We start from the raw sequence: 18,226 nt of genomic DNA, 5'->3' as shown, positions 1-18,226 counted from the left end.
CGGCTGAGGTGCCCCCTGTTTCCTGTCCCCTGAGGTGCCTGCCTATTTTCGACCTGATGCCCCTGCAGTGTTCTCTCCTTGTTGTTGCAGGAGTACTGGGGCCTTGGACTTTGTAATGTGGCCCTGTGGCCGACGAACATTGAGGACTGGGCAGTGTACATTTGTAAATATGTATATACTTTTTGATTTGGATGCACATATTTCCACTATTTTCTCTTATTACACTCTTTTTACTCCATTGTAGTTGTCCTTGCATTATTCCTGAGTGGTACAGGGTAAATATGTTATGTTGCTGCAGCTGATTGTGTGGATGGTGTTGGGGGTGGGGGTGTTGCATGTGTCTGTGTGTCACTCTCTTTTTTCTCCCCCTCCCCTGTGTGCTAGATGGCTGTACTCACCGTGGTCGTCTTCGCCGTCATTGGCATTCATGCTGGAGCAGCACGTAGAAGAGCACTGGGAAGACATGCAGCTCGAACTCCATGGCAGCGTGGATGTTCCCTGAGTCTCCACAGGTGAGTCGTTTCTCTTCTGTGCAGTGTTTCTGTCAGACTTTTGATGTTGTTGGTACCGCCCCGGTAAATCTGGCGGATTCATGTGTCTTAATACAGTGGGCGGAGCATTGTCTTCCGCCTGTCTGTAGACGGTTACTGCGGTGGTGGCTGTTGTTTCCGCCCTGGCGGTGGGTGTGTTAAAGTGGCTGAGCTGTTTCCGCTATGGTCATAATTTGCCGGTATTTACTGCCAGCCTGTTGGCTGTATTACCGCCACTTTCTCACCAACCACCAGGGTTGTAATGAGGGCCATAGTCTCTTGGTCTGGTCTCCATTATAGAAGGTCTTTTTCCTAGGCAAAGACTCTTTGATCTACCTTCCCCCAAGGAGAGAAAAGTGAGCACTTATAATTTCCATTTGACTCTACTGACATGTTCTCACCACTCATACCTTTCCTTCTTTTGTTCCTCTATTTCCTTTTCCCTATAACACTTGGCTGAAGAGAGAAGATTTCCACCTTTATATCTCCTCTTGGGCTTTCTCATATATTTATTTATATAACTCGTGCCCTGAGGTAACTATAACTTACGCCCTCGCCATGCACTGTTATCTGATCATTAATTTTTCTGCAAATGTTACAGTGACATTATCAATGATGTTATCAAAGATGTCATGAGTGTTGTAATTTGTGGAATAATTATCAGTGGATGGCGAGGGTGTGAATTATAGTTACCTTAGGGCACGAGTTATAGTTGCTTGAGATAACTCTAACCATAACAGGTGAGTTTCTAATGTTTTGTGCGTTTAAAATGTGAGCCTAACTATAACGTCCCTGTAATCTTTTTTTTATTTTTTTACGTGTCGTAATTTTCATTGCTATACGTTTATCCAACCACCGGCACACATTGCCTTTGGCTGTGTGTGACTGGTTTGGCCCCCTCCTCAGACCCATATCAGCCCTGAAAGCCTCATCCCATGGGGCCCAGTGTAAATATTTATTTTTTTGGGGGGGAGGAGTGGCTGCGTGCCCCCCAGCTGATCTCAGCCCCGGGGATCCCATTATCCAAGGCCTGGCCTAAACATTTAATTTTTTGGGTGGGGAGCGCGCAGCCCCCCTTCCCAGGACGATCTCACTCTGGGGACCCCGTCCCCCAGAGCCCAGCCTAAACATCTAATCTTTTGAGAGGAGGTGACCAGTTGCTCTCCTCCCCAGGCTGATCTTGGCCCTGGGATCACATACCCTGGGTAATGGCCTAATATTTTTTTGGGCCCCTCCTTAGGCCAACTTGGCCCCGGGCACTCAATCCCTGGGGGCCCAGCCTAATTCATTTTTTTTCTTTGAGGGTGTGGGGCCAAGAGGCCCCCCTCCCCAGGGTCGATCTCAGTTCTGGGGGCCTCATACCTCAGGGCCCGGCATTGTGACCTGGGCATCCCCCAAGGCACTCAGTCTCAATGTTAGGTACAGTGGGGGGAGCCTGAAGGCCCCTATGGTCCCAGCTGGCTCCCCGTCTCCTGTGGGAGCCAGCATTGCTGTCACAGAGAGGGAGCTGCTAAAGCAATTGTTTCCTCTGTCTTCCTACCTGCATCTTTGCAGGCAGGCTGTCAGAGGAAACCTCTGCTCCGATGAAGGGAGAGCTGTTTGACAGCTCTCCATTCATGGGAGCTGAGTGTTTACTGTGGCTTGGTGGTATCTGTCAGAGATAGCACCAGTCCACAGCAAACAGCTATGTCCTGGGGGTGAGCACTCCAGGATGTAGCAGGAGCCAGCCCTGGGGAATGGTGGTCTCAAGGACCATCAGCGCCTCCATAAGGGGGCCACGCGGCTCCCCTCCAACGTACATATCCCCAGATAGGTGGTGGTCACAGGGGCTAAGGGAGTCCCAAACACACACTTTTTTAACATTTGTCCGAGGGAGGTGGTGGTCCCTGGGGCTATGGGGGAGCTGCACACACCCCACACACAGTTGGACAAATGTCCCGGGGAGGTGGTGGTCCCCGGTACTGCAGGAGGGACTGGGCAGCCCCCTCACAATCATTTTGATTAATGCCCGGGGAGGTGGCAGTCCTGTATCAAGTAATGAAAGCCCCGGGAAGGTGGTGGTCCCCAGGTCTGCGGGGGCCTGGTGGCCACCACTCCAATAAACAAGGCCCAATCCACAGATCCCCCTTGCCTCCCACCATAATGTTTTAAAAAAATGCTTTTTAGTCCTGGACACCAGAGCTAAAGGGTCAGGGTGTCCCTACCCTGGTGCCTTTTCTTCTTTTTGACATTTTTTTCTGGGACTCAGCTGAAGCAGAGTCCCATGATGGCTGCTAACAATTCCATGTTGAAGTGTTGCCAGCCAATCGGATCTCAGCACGAGATTGGGCAAGGTCATGAAGCCTTCATGTCCCTATATATACAAATGTCGATTTGTACTGAACAAATTTACACCAAACAACAAAAAGGGCTCTTTACTGACCCAGTGCTACCTTTCTGCCAAATTTGGTGTAATTCTGTCCAGTGGTTTTGCACTATCACTGTTCAAAATGTCTTATGGGAATTAACATTGGAAACGTTCTAATTTTGACCCCACTTTATCTAAGCCCCTGCTTAACAGATCACCCTGAAACTTTCCAGACAGCAGCACTTTTAAATTGTGTTCGAAAATACTGTGAAAATTCATCAAGTGGCAGTAAAGATATAGGTAAGTTAAAAAAAAGCTTTTTCTATAGAAACTAGGTCCAAACTATAACTAGCTAGGGGTGAGCGCCACTAGGTTACACACACACACACACACACACACACACACATATATATATATATATATACATATATATTTATTTGCACCAGTTGTGATCATATCTAGTAACTATACCACGTAGCCTAAGGTAACTAAAACTTGCACCCCACCATGTCCAGTCTTGTCATCTATCACTTCCTTTCAAATGTTCGAGTGATATTATCAATGATGTCATAAAGCATGTCATCGGTGATCTAGATGGTAGAGTAATTATCTGTATATGGGGAGGGCAAAAGTTATATTTACCTAGGGCGCAACATTTTACCTCACTATAATGTCACTTTAACCTTTGTTTTTTCATGGGTTTTCACATAGAATAATATTTTATTACCATACATAAAGCCAACCCTCCTGCAGCGCATCCCCTTTGATTTTTATTAAGGGGATGGGGCACACTCCAATGGCTGGTGGCTATACAGCCTAGCCCAACATGTTCTTATGAATTGCAATGATGTTGTCATCCAGGATGACTTAAACACATGTTTAGATGATCAGGCTAACACCTCCTAAACCTTACTTGAGGAAGTGGACTCTCTCAGATATACACAGCTGGTCTGTGAACAAAACATAAAGCAGGCCATAGACCTCATTTAGACCACTTTCTCTGCACTTAAGCTCCTCAGCACTGATCATAATCAGATCACGTTCTAATCAGGTTTTCCATTGACATCTTACCTGTAAAATGACACATGCCTACCCACCATAAATGTCCTTCATCATCCTGGTGTAACCTGAATGGCATTTATACCTGATGTTCTCATTCAGACACTAAGGGGGTCATTCTGACCCTGGCGGTCATGGACCGCCAGGGCCAACGACCGTGGGAGCACCGCCAACAGGCTGGCGGTGCTCCCATGGCATTCTGACCACGGCGGTACAGCCGCGGTCAGATACGGGAAACCGGCGGTGTACCGCCGGTTTCCCGCTGCCCAAGGGATTCCGACCCCCTTACCGCCAGCCTTGTTCTGGCGGTTTGGACTGCCAGAACCTGGCTGGCGGTAATGGGTGTCGTGGGGCCCCTGGGGGCCCCTGCAGTGCCCATGCATGCCAATGACATGGGCACTGCAGGGGCCCCCTAACAGGGCCCCACCAAGATTTTCAGTGTCTGCCACGCAGACACTGAAAATCGCGACGGGTGCAACTGCACCCGTCGCACCCCTTCCACTCCGCCGGCTCCATTCGGAGCCGGCATCCTCATAGAAGGGGGTTTCCCGCTGGGCTAGTGGGCGGCCATCTGGCGGTCGCCCGCCAGCCCAGCGGGAAACTCAGAATTACTGCGGTGGTCTTTTGACCGCGCAGCGGTATTCTGCCGGCGGGACTTTGGCGGGTGGCTTCCGCCACCCGCCAAAGTCAGAATGACCCCCTAAATGACATCCCAGACCTTCCGCTCATTTATCCATTTGACAGCGAGTCATCTAAACTCTATGGTTTTGATGGCCTCAAATCTATATCTCTGCTCACGGTTGGGGGTTGGGTGCTCCCACTAAACCAAGTAACTGGTATCCAGACAGCCTCTGACCAATGAAAAGCAAGGCAAAGCTTTACAAAGATGTTTGTATCAAAACCAACATCTCCTCTGCTAATTTAGCATGCCATGATTTTACTAGAGAGAATGTAGCTGCTTGCGCAAGAGCAAAAAGGAGAATATCATTTCTGCATCAATGTTTCTTTATTTCATCCAGTGCACCAAAAAAGCACCTAGCTGCACACTGGAGCTCAGCCACAGCTTCCTGTCATACTTCAACAAAATAATAGATTCCATTAGGAGATGCCCAGCTCCTGAACCCTAATTCACTAAAGAATTATCAGCCTACTAATAAACCTTCTCCTTCTGTATGCAGAGATGTTACTTTACATGAGTTTTCATCAGCCTCTCAACAGAAAGTAAAGAAAATAGGCCCATATTTATAAATTTTTTGCGTTGCATTTGCGCTGCTTTTTGAAGCAAAATCGGCACAAACTTACAAAATACAATTGTATTTTGTACGTTTGCGCTGATTTTGCATCAAAAAGCAGTGCAAATGCGGCGCTAAAAAAGTATAAATATGGGCCATAGTATCGCCATTTAACAACTGATCTCCGTCACAGGACATAACTAATGCCAAATATATCAATCTAGATGATCTACACGTGTGCCATTAATGGCTAACCTTGTTAGCAGCTTCCTAACAAGTGGAGACAATATCCCCAAGGATCTCAAAAATGCAATCATTACACCTATCCTAAAGAATCCAACTGCTGATCCCAACATAATGGCAAATTATAGAACATATAGGGATCTTGGTCCATCGCTGTAATGCTAAAGTAAATAATTGTCTCTCTCCAACTCGCCTACTTTTTGGAAGCCATTGGCTGGATTTAGGCCACAGATGAGCACCAAAACAACCCTACTTAACATGAAGAAATATCTCTACATGACCTGTACTGCATTATCATCATTGTGCCTTGGTACCCTTTGATCACTCTGCTACATAAATATCATAGACCATTTGGTACAATTTCAAAGGTTGACCTCCACATCGGGCATTAATGGTGCAGCACTTGCATGATTCACTTCATTCTTACACAACCATATCAAAATGAGTTAATTCCTCTCCAAACCAGCTAATATCTGTTGTGATGCATCCCAAGGCTCTTTCTTGACTCCCATCCTAATTAACCTATACATGGCGCCCATGGCATTCATATTTGATTCCTATAAGATCGGGTACCAATATCCATCTCCATTTGAAAATTGATAATGATCCTGGCCATCCTTTCAATCTCTCCCACTTCCTTTTCTTTATCCACCAATGGATGCAACACAGCTGGCTCTACCTCAATTCTGAAAGTACAGAAATCTTGTATTCTGGTCTTATCCGCCCATCCTCCTTTAAAGGCCAGAGAAACTAGGTGTAGGAGGCTGCCCCTCTATGTAGTGTGCAAAGCTAGGTATACTGTGCAGGGGATCCAGGCAATAAAGCATTGGGTTACAGAAGAAACACTAGAGCATCTTATGCTCTAATTTTCATTTTAGCTTGGTCCAACAGTTAGGCTAATCGTGGAGAGGAGCAAAGCATTTGTTGGACTCAAAAGATCATTGAATCAAGGCACACACTCAAAAGAATAACTCAAGACCAGTATACAAAAATACTTCAGATTTACATAAAATTATTAAGACCAAGATCATCAAAATTGGGTAAGAGCTTTTTAAATTATGAATTTTTAATATTTTAATAAAGTTAGTCTTTCTGTGTTTAATTAATCCCCATAGGAATCAATGGGAGAATACTTTGAAAATTCACGGTAAATCAGGCAATGTGGTTACCAATGTCTCCTTTTGCAGGTAGGTTGAGGTTGTCATTGGGTACTCTGGACCAGCTGGAGAAGTTGGAGTGGCCGTCAGTTCCGGCAGGAGCAGCTGCAGAAAGTCAATGGAGCTGGTGCCAGGCCACTGCGGGGGACCACTTGGAAAAGCACTTCACAGGTGGACTTAAATGTAAGTTTGGTGGGTACCCTTGGAGTGTCAAGGATGCAAGGGTTGGGGGACCTTTAGGGCATAGCTGGATCTATGATGAAGGGCACAGGGCGGCCAGGTGCAAAGCTAATCAGTGCGTTAGGAGCTGTGCACAAAGGTGCCCTTGGAAGCAGAAGGTAGGTTATTTGAGGGTCACTTGCAGGTCAGCAGGGGCACTCTGGAGGGAGGTCCAGGTGGCTCCTGAAGTCCCTCAACTGGGGCTTCCTCCTGGTCTTTTTCCAGTCCAGAATGGACTGTTCTTCTGGGTGTCCGATGTGAAGAGATCAGTACCTGGGGCTATTGCACGGTCTGGCACTAGAGGTCGCAGTGCCAACAAGCTTGGTACACTGGTAGGTTTTGTCCTCATGGTCAAACTGGTGAAGTGTTGTTCAGCTGCAGCATCCACTTCCTTGGCCAGCATCTGATCAGTGACGTGGCCTTTACTGGGTCTTTGGTTCCTTGGGGTTGCGGAGTGATGCCTTCACTCTGGAGGGAGATCTTTGGTGATTTTCAAAGAATGGAGGTCCTTGGTTATTTGTAGAGTCTGCCAATGTCCAAACAACCCCTCAGTGGTGATTGTCAAGTCCTAGGTGCAGCAAGCAGGGTTTTGCACCTTTTCTTGGTACAGCAGGACTTCAGTTATCGAACCTTGAGTCTTCTTTGTTACTGGTCTTCTGTAGTCCTTAGAATCTGATTTTTTGGACTAAGAATGCCCACTAAATACTGTATTAAGTGAGTGTTTTAGGGGAGAACCTTGTAGTGCCTAATGGGTCATCTACATTACAGCGCCTACATCCAATAAGTGACCACTTCCTGTGGGCAGAGATCACTTCCCTACACCTGATTGGCTGTTTTCCTTCCCTGCAAGATGGAGAAAAATGAAATGGAAAGGCCATCTTGCATGCAACACCTTAGGGGTGGTGCAAGCCAGGACTGACCAGTCCGCCTATCCTTTGTCTGGTTTTCCGCTGTTGCTCCCGCCATAAGTGGGGGTTTCAAATGGGGGCAGCCATCTGCTGCTAGCAGCAGGCCTGGGGGTTGAGTTTCAAGGGCGGTAAGCTCTTTGAAGCTTGCTAGCAGGGCAGTGCACATTCCTGAGGGAGGGGGATGTTAGCACCTCCACACAGGAAGGGATTTGTTTTGAATCCCAGAGAGCAGGATCTCTCACCCCAGGGATTCAGACTCTTGTCTAATGGTCGCACACTGGTTGTGACCAGCCAGCAACCATGGCAGGGTAGTTAGCTTTTGCATGGGCGTCTTTAAGGTGACCCCTGGGTACATTTTGCAATAAGTCCAATGCTGGTACAAGCTGGGATTTATCATTCTGAATTGTTTGGTACCAAACAACCCAGGGTTCAGAAGGGTCATCATGTAGCTGTGAAACTCATATTGACCAGTGTGCAGAACATGCACTTAAAATGGCTGCTCTGTTCACTCACTATGTCCCAGGTTTGGCAAGGACACAGTGAAGGCACATTGTTCATGCACCTATGCCAACACATACCATATAGTGCACCCTGCCTTAGGGTTGGAAGCCCTGCCAGAGAGGTGACTTACCATGCAGTGTGTAGTAGGCAGGGCACACAGGTAATTTACCATGTTGAGTTTGTCTTTTTGGATTGCATCAGGACACAGCCTGCAATGGCAGTGCTGGGTGCATCTGAATGCATGGCCCTAGAGGGTGGCACAATCAGTGCTGCAGCCACTGGGGGCCAACCCTTAGTACTTCATGCCATGGGTCCCTAAGTGCCATTTACTAGGGACTTAGTGGTGGCTAAAGATGTCTAAAACTGTGCCAATGCATCACAACAGTTTTGGGGAAAGAGATCTGGCCCAGGGAACCTGGTTAACATTTCTACTTTTTTCACAGAAAAGTGCCCAGATCCTCGTTAATGTCCTGTCTTGGATGGCACAAAGACAGGCTGCTATATGGTGATGGATCCTAAAACACATGATCAGATTGCGTTTGCTCTCAGAGCTTTCCTATGGCTTCCTTGCTTCAAATATCTCTATATTGTTGACAATGCACTTCATATCTGAAATAGTGGCCAAAATACATCTCTAGACTGTTTGTTCCTTACATCACAACTTGAAACCTCAGGTCAACTAATAGTCTGGTGTTTCATCATTAATTCAGATTTAAAAGATTCAGAAGCCACTCTCCAACACCAGAGCCCCCCTGGAAATATCTACCTTCCTACTTGAGAGATACTAAATTAAATTCAGGAAATCTTTGCATAAGAATCTCTTCAGTGTGGCCTTCGGGTAAATCTCATTATCCTAGGAGTATTGTCAGACTGATAAATTAAAGTTCTACTGGTCAGACTCCTAAAGCCGGTTCATCACTCTCAATTGTCCTACAGACTACCGCATATCCAAGGCTTTGGCGTCTGTGTTTATTCGGTAAATGGTTTATTAGACAGCTTATAGTTTGGATAGTACTCAATGCTATATGTTTTCCCACCCTCCTACTGGTGACCACATTCGTGTTCAGAGGTCACCAAACGGGGTTGCCATGGAGTGACTTGAGCATTTTAGAAAACCCGCTAAATAAAATGAAAATTCATTAAAAAATGAAAGAACTATGCCACTTTTGTAGCCTTTACGTACATACTCATACTTATACATTGAATGGATAAGTATGAATATATTTGTACATGGTATTTCCATAGCACAAACCTAGCCAAAGAAGTGTTTTAGGAGGTCAAAGAAAAGCTTAAAGTTTGCGAATGTTAAGATAGGAGAAGAAGCTAGCAAGAAATGTCATGAAATGATAACACTACAATATAGATCTCAGAGAGTAAAACATACAAACACAGCATCTTGGAAGATAAGTGGTTGTTACATATATGACTCAGAGCACAAAACAATTCTATTATAAACAACTATAGAGTATTGTGTTAACCTGAGAAGAAACTAAAATGTGCATCAACTTCGAAATAAGAAAGTCACTGTGATGTGGCTATAAGGGAAGGACAGCACGTATCCAGTCTGTCTGTTAGAGAAAACGTTTCATTATTGTGAGCTATACAATATAAGAGTGGCAAAATATGCCCATGTTGTTAGCCTGTGTAACAGTGTAATTTACAAACCGGCAATACAATGAAGGAATGACTTAATCCAGAGAAAAAGTAAGATGATAGGCCATTTTAATGGTTATTGCCTCGATTACATACAAGAAGCAATAGACGATGGTATCTATAAGGTATTATAGATTGATCATTCTATAATGATATCTGCCTATTATTCATCATGTTGCCCGACAAAAGATAAGGTAGGAGCTGCTTTGGGACATGATGGTGATCTATTTTATTGTAATTGTAATTGTAATTGTAATTGTAATCGTATTTATATAGCGCTTACTACCCCTGACGAGGCGTCGAAGCGCTTTTCGATGAGTAGCACGCTACTCCGGTACCCAACAAGAATTAGTGATGGATTAGTATAATTTAATAAGGAGTACAGTTTTAGTATTATTATGAGTTAATTTGAGTTGCGGATATGAGAGTTTGTTAGTTAGATTGACTGGAGTAATGGAGGGGTGGAGGAGGAAAGAAATCCAGAAGTGTTAATTGGGAGTTTATCCTTCATTTGCTCAATCCAAAGGCTTGAGATGAATAAAAGGGGGGCGGAGGGGAAAGAGGATGTGGAAGGGTTAGGGAGAGCATAGTAGCAGGGTGAGATGAATGCAGGAGAATTTAGTAGGGTTGTGTGGGAGGTCACAGAGGTAGAGTGAGGTTTGGTGAGTTAGATGTGGGGGTGGAGGGATGAGCTTAGGCAGAGATATTTAGGAGATGGAAGTGGTCGAAGGGATTTGGGATGAGTCCGAGTGAGAATGGAGGATAGTTTGATAGAGACATGACATAAGAGCGATGAGTAGATAAGTGTGATAAAAAGAGAGCAGAAATTCATAGAAACATGCCAGGCACAGAAACAACATATACACATATATATATATATTTATACACACACACACACATGACTATACACACACATCTGCACATACAATACATAATTAGAAACATGGGTAAAAAATACTTAGACGTCCATCCATCATCATGGTAAAAAGGCGGGAACTCCCCCACCTACCTCGAGGGTGGACGGGGCGTGTCCCAGCGGGCGGAGCCCACAGGTGCTCCACAAAGGGAGAAACCCTCCACTCTGTGTCTCCAGCAGAGGAAGACAGAAACCGCGCGTCCCAGTCAGACACAGACCACGCTCCAGCACATCATCAGCTCACCTCCAGGAAGGATTCCAGATCCCCTCCGCCATGGGATCTCTGAGCGCACAGCCTCGCCCCGCCCCATCCCTGCTAAGCCCAAGAGCCAGGGTGGGCCGTCCTTTCCAGAAGGTGAGCTTCAACCGCGGCATCTGCCGCGTCCACATTGTACACTAGGGTACGTGATGGGCCACGGGGGCAAAACGTCTTCAGCAACCTTGTGTGCCCCCGGCAATGTCATTGCCACTAGTGCGTCCCCGCGGAGATGTCCTCGCGCCCCTGCGCATCAACAACGCACCACGCGAGTCGGCGGCAAACGCAGTGGGGTCGCCTTGGAAAGCTGTCCATCATTCTGGCAAGAGGCGGGAATTCCCCTACCTACTTCGAGGGTTGACGGGGCGTGGCTCAGCGGGCGGAGCTTACAGGTGCTTCATAAAGGGAGAACCTTCTACTCTGTGTCTCCAGGAGAGGAAGATAGAAACCGCGCGTCACAGTCAGATACAGATTACGCTCCAGTACATCATCAGTTCACCTCCAGGAAGGATTCTGGATCTTCCTCTGCTATGGGATCTCTGAGCGCACAGCCTTGCTTTATCTTTGCCAAGCCCGAGAGTTAGGGTGGCTTGTCCTTTCCAGAAGCTGAGCTTCGACTGCGGCACCTGCTACGTTTATATTGGTAAGTGCTTCCTTTGAGGTTTAGTTTCTGTAAAATGAGCATCGTGGCCTACACAACCGGAGTATTTTCTACGAGTATGTCAGTAAGCGTTACCTAGCATGTTTTATATACCCTGTTTATATTGTACACTAGGGGTACGTGATGGGCCACGGGGTAAAACGTCTCCAGCAACCTTGTGTGCCTTTGGCAATGTTATTGTTACTAGTGCGTCTTTGTGGAGGTGTCCTCGTGCTTCTGCGCATCAACAACACACCACCGGAATCGGCGGTAAACGCAGTGGGGTCGTTTTGGAAAGCTGTCCATCATCCTGGCAAGAGGCGGGAATTCCCCTACCTACTTCGAGGGTGGACGGGGCGTGGCTCAGCGGGCGGAGCTTACAGGTGCTTCATAAAGGGAGAACCTTCTACTCTGTGTCTCCAGGAGAGGAAGATAGAACCCGCGCGTCACAGTCAGACACAGACCACGCTCCAGCACACCATCAGTTCACCTCCAGGAAGGACTCCAGATCTTCCTCTGCTATGGGATCTCTGAGCGCACAGCCGTGCTTCATCCTTGCCAAGCCCAAGAGCCAGGGTGGCTTGTCCTTTCCAGAGGCTGAGCTTCGACTGCGGCACCTGCTACGTTTATATTGGTAAGTGCTTCCTGTTGAGGTTTAGTTTCTGTAAATGAGCATCGTGGCCTACACAACCGGAGTATTTTCTACGAGTATGTCAGTAAGCGTTACCTAGCATGTTTTACACACCCTGTTTATATTGTACACTAGGGGTACGTGATGGGCCACGGGGTAAACGTCTCCAGCAACCTTGTGTGCCTTTGGCAATGTTATTGTTACTAGTGCGTCTTTGTGGAGATGTCCTCGTGCTTCTGCGCATCAACAACGCACCACCGGAAATGGCGGTAAACGCAGTGGGGTCGTTTTGGAAAGCTGTCCATCATCCTGGTAAGAGGCGGGAATTCCTTTACCTACTTCGAGGGTGGACGGGCGTGGCTCAGCGGGCGGAGCTTACAGGTGCTTCATAAAGGGAGAACCTTCTACTCTGTGTTTCCAGGAGAGGAAGATAGAACCCGCGCGTCACAGTCAGACACAGACCACGCTCCAGCACACCATCAGTTCACCTCCAGGAAGGACTCCAGATCTTCCTCTGCTATGGGATCTCTGAGCGCACAGCCGTGCTTCATCCTTGCCAAGCCCAAGAGCCAGGGTGGCTTGTCCTTTCCAGAAGCTGAGCTTCGACTGCGGCACCTGCTACGTTTATATTGGTAAGTGCTTCCTTTGAGGTTTAGTTTCTGTAAAATGAGCATCGTGGCCTACACAACCGGAGTATTTTCTACGAGTATATCAGTAAGCGTTACCTAGCATGTTTTATACACCCTGTTTATATTGTTTATTGTGGGAAACTAGTTCACAAGACCATTCTATTTATGCAAATTCACCATAAGGATAACCATGATACATCAAGATTGATCTCATTTCTCAACGCATAGTCTGTAAATCCAGTGTTATTTTCTAAGAACCACTGCAGGTGTGTGAAAAAGTTAGCTCATGTGGGTTTAGATTGTTCAACTATCATCTATTTGATGTCAACCTCGTTGTGTTTGTCCTTTGCAAAATGGGAGAAAACCATCATGGTTAACTGCTTTCATCTGATGTAACTTCATTGTTTATTGATAAGTACTTGATCTTCCTTGTTGTCAAACTGATGTCACTGGGCTTACAGTGAAAATGTATCATGTGTGCAACATTATTACTGCTACAGTTGGCATAGATTTGAAGATCAAGGTAACGGTAGCCCCAGATCAAGGCTGGTTTTCCTTTTTGTGACATTGCAAAGCTGTTCACATGACAGTGTACGTATTCCTGTGCATGTTTTCAAGCTTGTTTGGAGATGAGCAGAGCAGAAAATAACACATTTGCATCCTGAATATAAAAAAATAGAAAAATTCATAACAGCTCTCTAACACCCTTAGTGAACACGCATGGGCAAAAGCCAATAGGGCTAGCATATGCTAGAGATGCTGGCTTTGCCAATGTCCTTTAGCCATGTTTTAGAGCAGTGTGGCTGCTGTGCAGCATGGATAAATGTTAAAAAAAGCAGTATGACGTGGCCATTAATGGCTATGTTACAGTACTTTTTTAAGGTCGAGCCTGCGTTTCGCAGGGAGACTCTTTTGTATTTATAAAAGGGCTCGGAGCGCTGTCAACTTCACATCAGTGTTTTTTATCGGTTGGTGGGCTTCCCTGATAAAATCTGCTTGCTTTCATTAGTCGAAGGCACCCATATGGCATGCCCTTTCCGGTGGCTAGCCCTCCTCCAGCACAGCGACCAAGTACAGAAAACATGCGAGGCTCGCTGTTTTCCATCGGGCTCGTGGACTTTTTTTCTCAAACTTACGAGCCCGATCTCGCTTGGCAGAAGTCGAGCGCTTTACGTACTTGATTTCACTTTTTCGGGTTATGTACATAAACGCACTTTTGCCCGATAGGTGAAAAGTCGGGTTAGGAGTTTACAACGCGATCAGCTCTAACATGAGCAAACGCGAGACCCGATGCATTGTAAATGCTTGTCTTTTCTTATGGCTGGGTCAGGGGGGTATACACAGACTACACTGCCAATAGGAGTTTGAAAGGCTAGAGGCAAAACAAACAAAGGCAGAGTGGGAAGTGCGAGGAAAGAAGCAACATTGACGAGGGGGTGGGAGGGAAGAGCACCACGGAGAGTGGAAGGGTGAGGGAATTAAGGGACACAGAATAAGCAACACAAACAACAAGGAAGAAGAAAGAAAAAAATAGTTCCATAATCTCAGCACGAAAGACTAGGAAGTAAAACTAGCATAAACTGGCCAACTAAGACAGCAAATAGGAGTAATGTTAAGCAATGGCTCCAAGTACCTTGTAGAAAACAATATCTATTGCGACAGCACATACAACATGTATGCTGTCTTAGGAGAGACCTAAAATGCCTTTCTAGTTAATGATCAGCATCGAAACGTTGTCCCTGAGGCTAAATCCACTACAGACAAGTTGTTGTACAAATCAGTATCTGCAAATAATACCATGACACGATTGTCCGTTTTACCAAATAAGTGTGCGTGTGTGTGTGTCTCATCCTTGGCACGGCTTCTTTCTCTAATACTAAACTAGTAAATTAAGTCAGCAAAACAGTTGGCTAACTTGTTTATGCTGTAAGCAGAAATGCCAATGATACGAACATAATCTTTGCTACTTGTGGAAAAACTAACGTGGTGTACATGTATATAGCTCAGTGAATGTCAAATATGACATGTTTTAAAAAGGGACTTGAGTGAAAAGTTGGTTTTGCACTTGGTTAACACACCAACTGAGCACAGGGCATCTGTAACAGGTTTGTTTATATTGCCTCAGGTCGGACTGATGTTAGTCTTCCACCCTGATTGGGTAAGATGCTCTCTGCAAATAGCGGAGCACGTGGCCCAGTGTTCTTCACGGTATCCATCGAAAGGACCAAATGAGTATATTCTGGAAATAGTGTTTCCATCTATCGACAATTTGTGCTTGCCAAAGAGGCCCTCTCCTTCATGCTTCATTTATGTAATGCTGCAAAATCATTGGCGCGTTTCACCTCTATCAACTTCGGATAGAGACTTAATGAGTAAGGCGAGAGGCTTGAGCAGGAAACAAATGAGAAATTAAAGGAGAGACAGGCGTAATCGCAACGGCTACTTGTATGCATCAGCTGAGCGGCCATAAACGTATGTTACTGAGCTCGTTAGATAAAGTACAATTCCCTTGGGGGAGGAGCAAATACCCTACGTCGCTGCTATTTAATGTATCCGTCTCACCCCACGCGCTCATTGCAGTCATATAAACAACATAATAAGGTTAGAGGTGATAGCTGAACCGTTTGCATGGTTTACAGCACGAACGCTGAGCAACATATGCATTTTCTGTTTTCCTCATTATAAGTGTGTCTCATAGTCATGCATGAATCTACTTTCTGACGTTATGGCCTGAAAGTGTTGGATATTTCAGATGGGTTAATTAACCTCAATGCTGTGTTCGGCGTGGGTGATGGGAGGGGGTGGGTCTGGGCCTCATTAGGATCACTGTGAGAGAAATTCTAACTGAGGTTGCCTATTTTTCGTTTTTTTCACCATATTTTTATATTTATGTACCAACAGAAAACAATATGTTCCCTATTCATAGTTTTAAAACGAAAAAAACAAGGAAATAGAGCTTTTGATTTTGTCTCCCGAATGTCATTCAAAATCACCAGGTTTTAATAGTTGAGCAGATTAGTCGCGCGGGAAGGGTTAGCAAAGGGATGCTAATTCATAATGACGTTTAATTAGCTGAAGGTGTGCAAGTGTGTTCGCGCTATAATTCTTTCAAGCACGAGTGTTGTTTTATTGCATAAGGCTACTTAGCGCGTTAAACATCGGAGACATGTAAAGTGTGTGTACATTTACCAGTTAAATAAATATGAACATTTATTAGTTGCAACTTCATTTTTTTCACTGACAAAAAGCACATATTGATAAATGTATCTAAAATGCAAAAGATTGTTTCGTGTTGGGAGTAGGCAGAATGGTGTTTCTTGGGATAGGTAGATGCCACACTTCCCAGGAAGTGGTCATCAGGAGGGAGGTAACCTGGCAGCCCATTGGCTACCAAACACTTCCTACCCCGTGGGCATTTTCTAAGCATTAATAGGGCACCCCTGGCACCTAGATCTCAACTTGACAAGAAGAAGGACCAAAGCAGTGCTGTGCTGCTCTATGGAAATGACAAAGACAGGCTGCACTGACATGGACGGCACTGGCTAAATCTGGTGGCTAGCAAGAAGAGACGACTGTCCCTGCTGTGTCCTACTCATGGAGTAGTTGTCTCTGAAGCCCACCCCAACAGGCTCCAAGGGTCAGTTACCTGATCTTAGATCATGCCACAGCAGTTGAGAAGCCTGCTGGGGAAAGTTGATAGCCCAGAATCTTCAGACCGCCACCGTACAACACAAGAGACCAGGACCTGATGCTCAAAATTGCACCCAAGTTTGCTGAACCTGGGAGAGTCATCAGAGTACAGCTTGGTTGCAGAGAAGCTGAGTTATTGCCCAGGGAAGGATTTGGCTGTGACAACAATACTAAGCAACTGGTAGATCAGTAGTGAATGGATGTCTACCAGCATAGAGAGGGCTTTGAGGGATGTCAAACCAGTGACCAGGACCACCTTATCCCTTTGTTGATTGAGGAGTAGCCACAGGAGGCCACATGTCAACCACATCACATCCACAGCATTCTTAAGCATCCACTGCATCCACTGCACCCTTGAACTTTTTCAGCAACCGTCAACTCTTCCATCAGGACCACTTCTGATGGAACCTAATACACAGAGGGTAAAGTGTCTGAAACTGCCTAGTGACTGCTTAATCCACGGATGTACTGATTCTGAGAACCTTGCTGCCCCCCCTGCTTGGCTCCCAATGCTTGCTTGAAGTTTAGTGAAAAGCTTTGGTTTACTATACCTTGTAAATTGTATATCTCTGGTAACCTCCAGTGGATTTTTTTCATTGTGGTGTCTAAGCATACATAAAATGCAGTCTAATTTTAGAAATTGCAGTCTGATTTCTTAAGTGTCTTGTTTATTCCTTCTTCAATTGTTTTGGTGCTCTTTAAATGGTTTAAGCCTGCACTTTTGTGTAAGCCTTGCTACTCAGAGCCACAGTTACCCTGGGTTGAGCTGAAGATTTGACAAACTAAACCTACTGGTCCTAAAGTTGTTGGTAAGCATATTACACAGTAAGGTCACTCAACCAAACCATAAAATACACCACATGTGCTCACAGCAGGTGAGTTCATATGTAGTGTGGGGTATTTTCTGTGATTGGGGAGAACCTGGTCTAAATGTTTTCGGCACAGAAGAACATACAGTTTCATCATTTTTGCATGCTGGAGTTCCTAAGATGGCTCGCTTGGAGATGCATTCTGCCTAGTATGGAGCTCTGGACTCCTTGAAGCCTTTACGCCATGACCTCTACTACCCCAAGTTCTGAATAAAATCAGGAAGGACCTGGTTCAGGTCATCCATGTGGAACCAGATTGAGCCAGGAGAGTGTGGTAACAGGAACTGTTAAGCAAGAATATCTATCTTCCGATCAGGCAGCTTCTTAAGGAATATCTTCTATCGCAGCTTCTGGGCAGTGTCTTTCTCTCTGGCCTATGCATCTTCATCTCAATGCTCGGAGAAAGAGTGGTGACAGTTAACTGCATTCCACCTCCCTCCTGAAGTAGGTGATGCCATTCTGGCAGCCAGGTGTCCCTCTGTGAAGTCAGTCGATGCCTGTAGTTGGGACAGGCTTGTGGTTTGGTATGGTAATTGGTAGATTGACCCACTTCAAGCCAAACTCTCTGAAGTGCTGCTTTTTGTGTTGCACCTAGTTCAGCAAAGACTTTCTTTTGGCGCAGTTGAAGGTTATTTATCAGCTCTTTCTGCTTTTTTGTGGTTGTCTGAACAACAATCTTTGTTTAACGTCTATTGTGTTGTGCTTTTTGAAAGGTTTCCTGGATTTGTTTGTGCCCACACCATTTG

The sequence above is a fragment of the Pleurodeles waltl genome, chromosome 12 (assembly GCF_031143425.1).
Source record: "Pleurodeles waltl isolate 20211129_DDA chromosome 12, aPleWal1.hap1.20221129, whole genome shotgun sequence".
In the NCBI taxonomy this organism is placed as follows: Eukaryota; Metazoa; Chordata; class Amphibia; order Caudata; family Salamandridae; genus Pleurodeles; species Pleurodeles waltl.
This window is presented reverse-complemented; position numbering follows the sequence as displayed.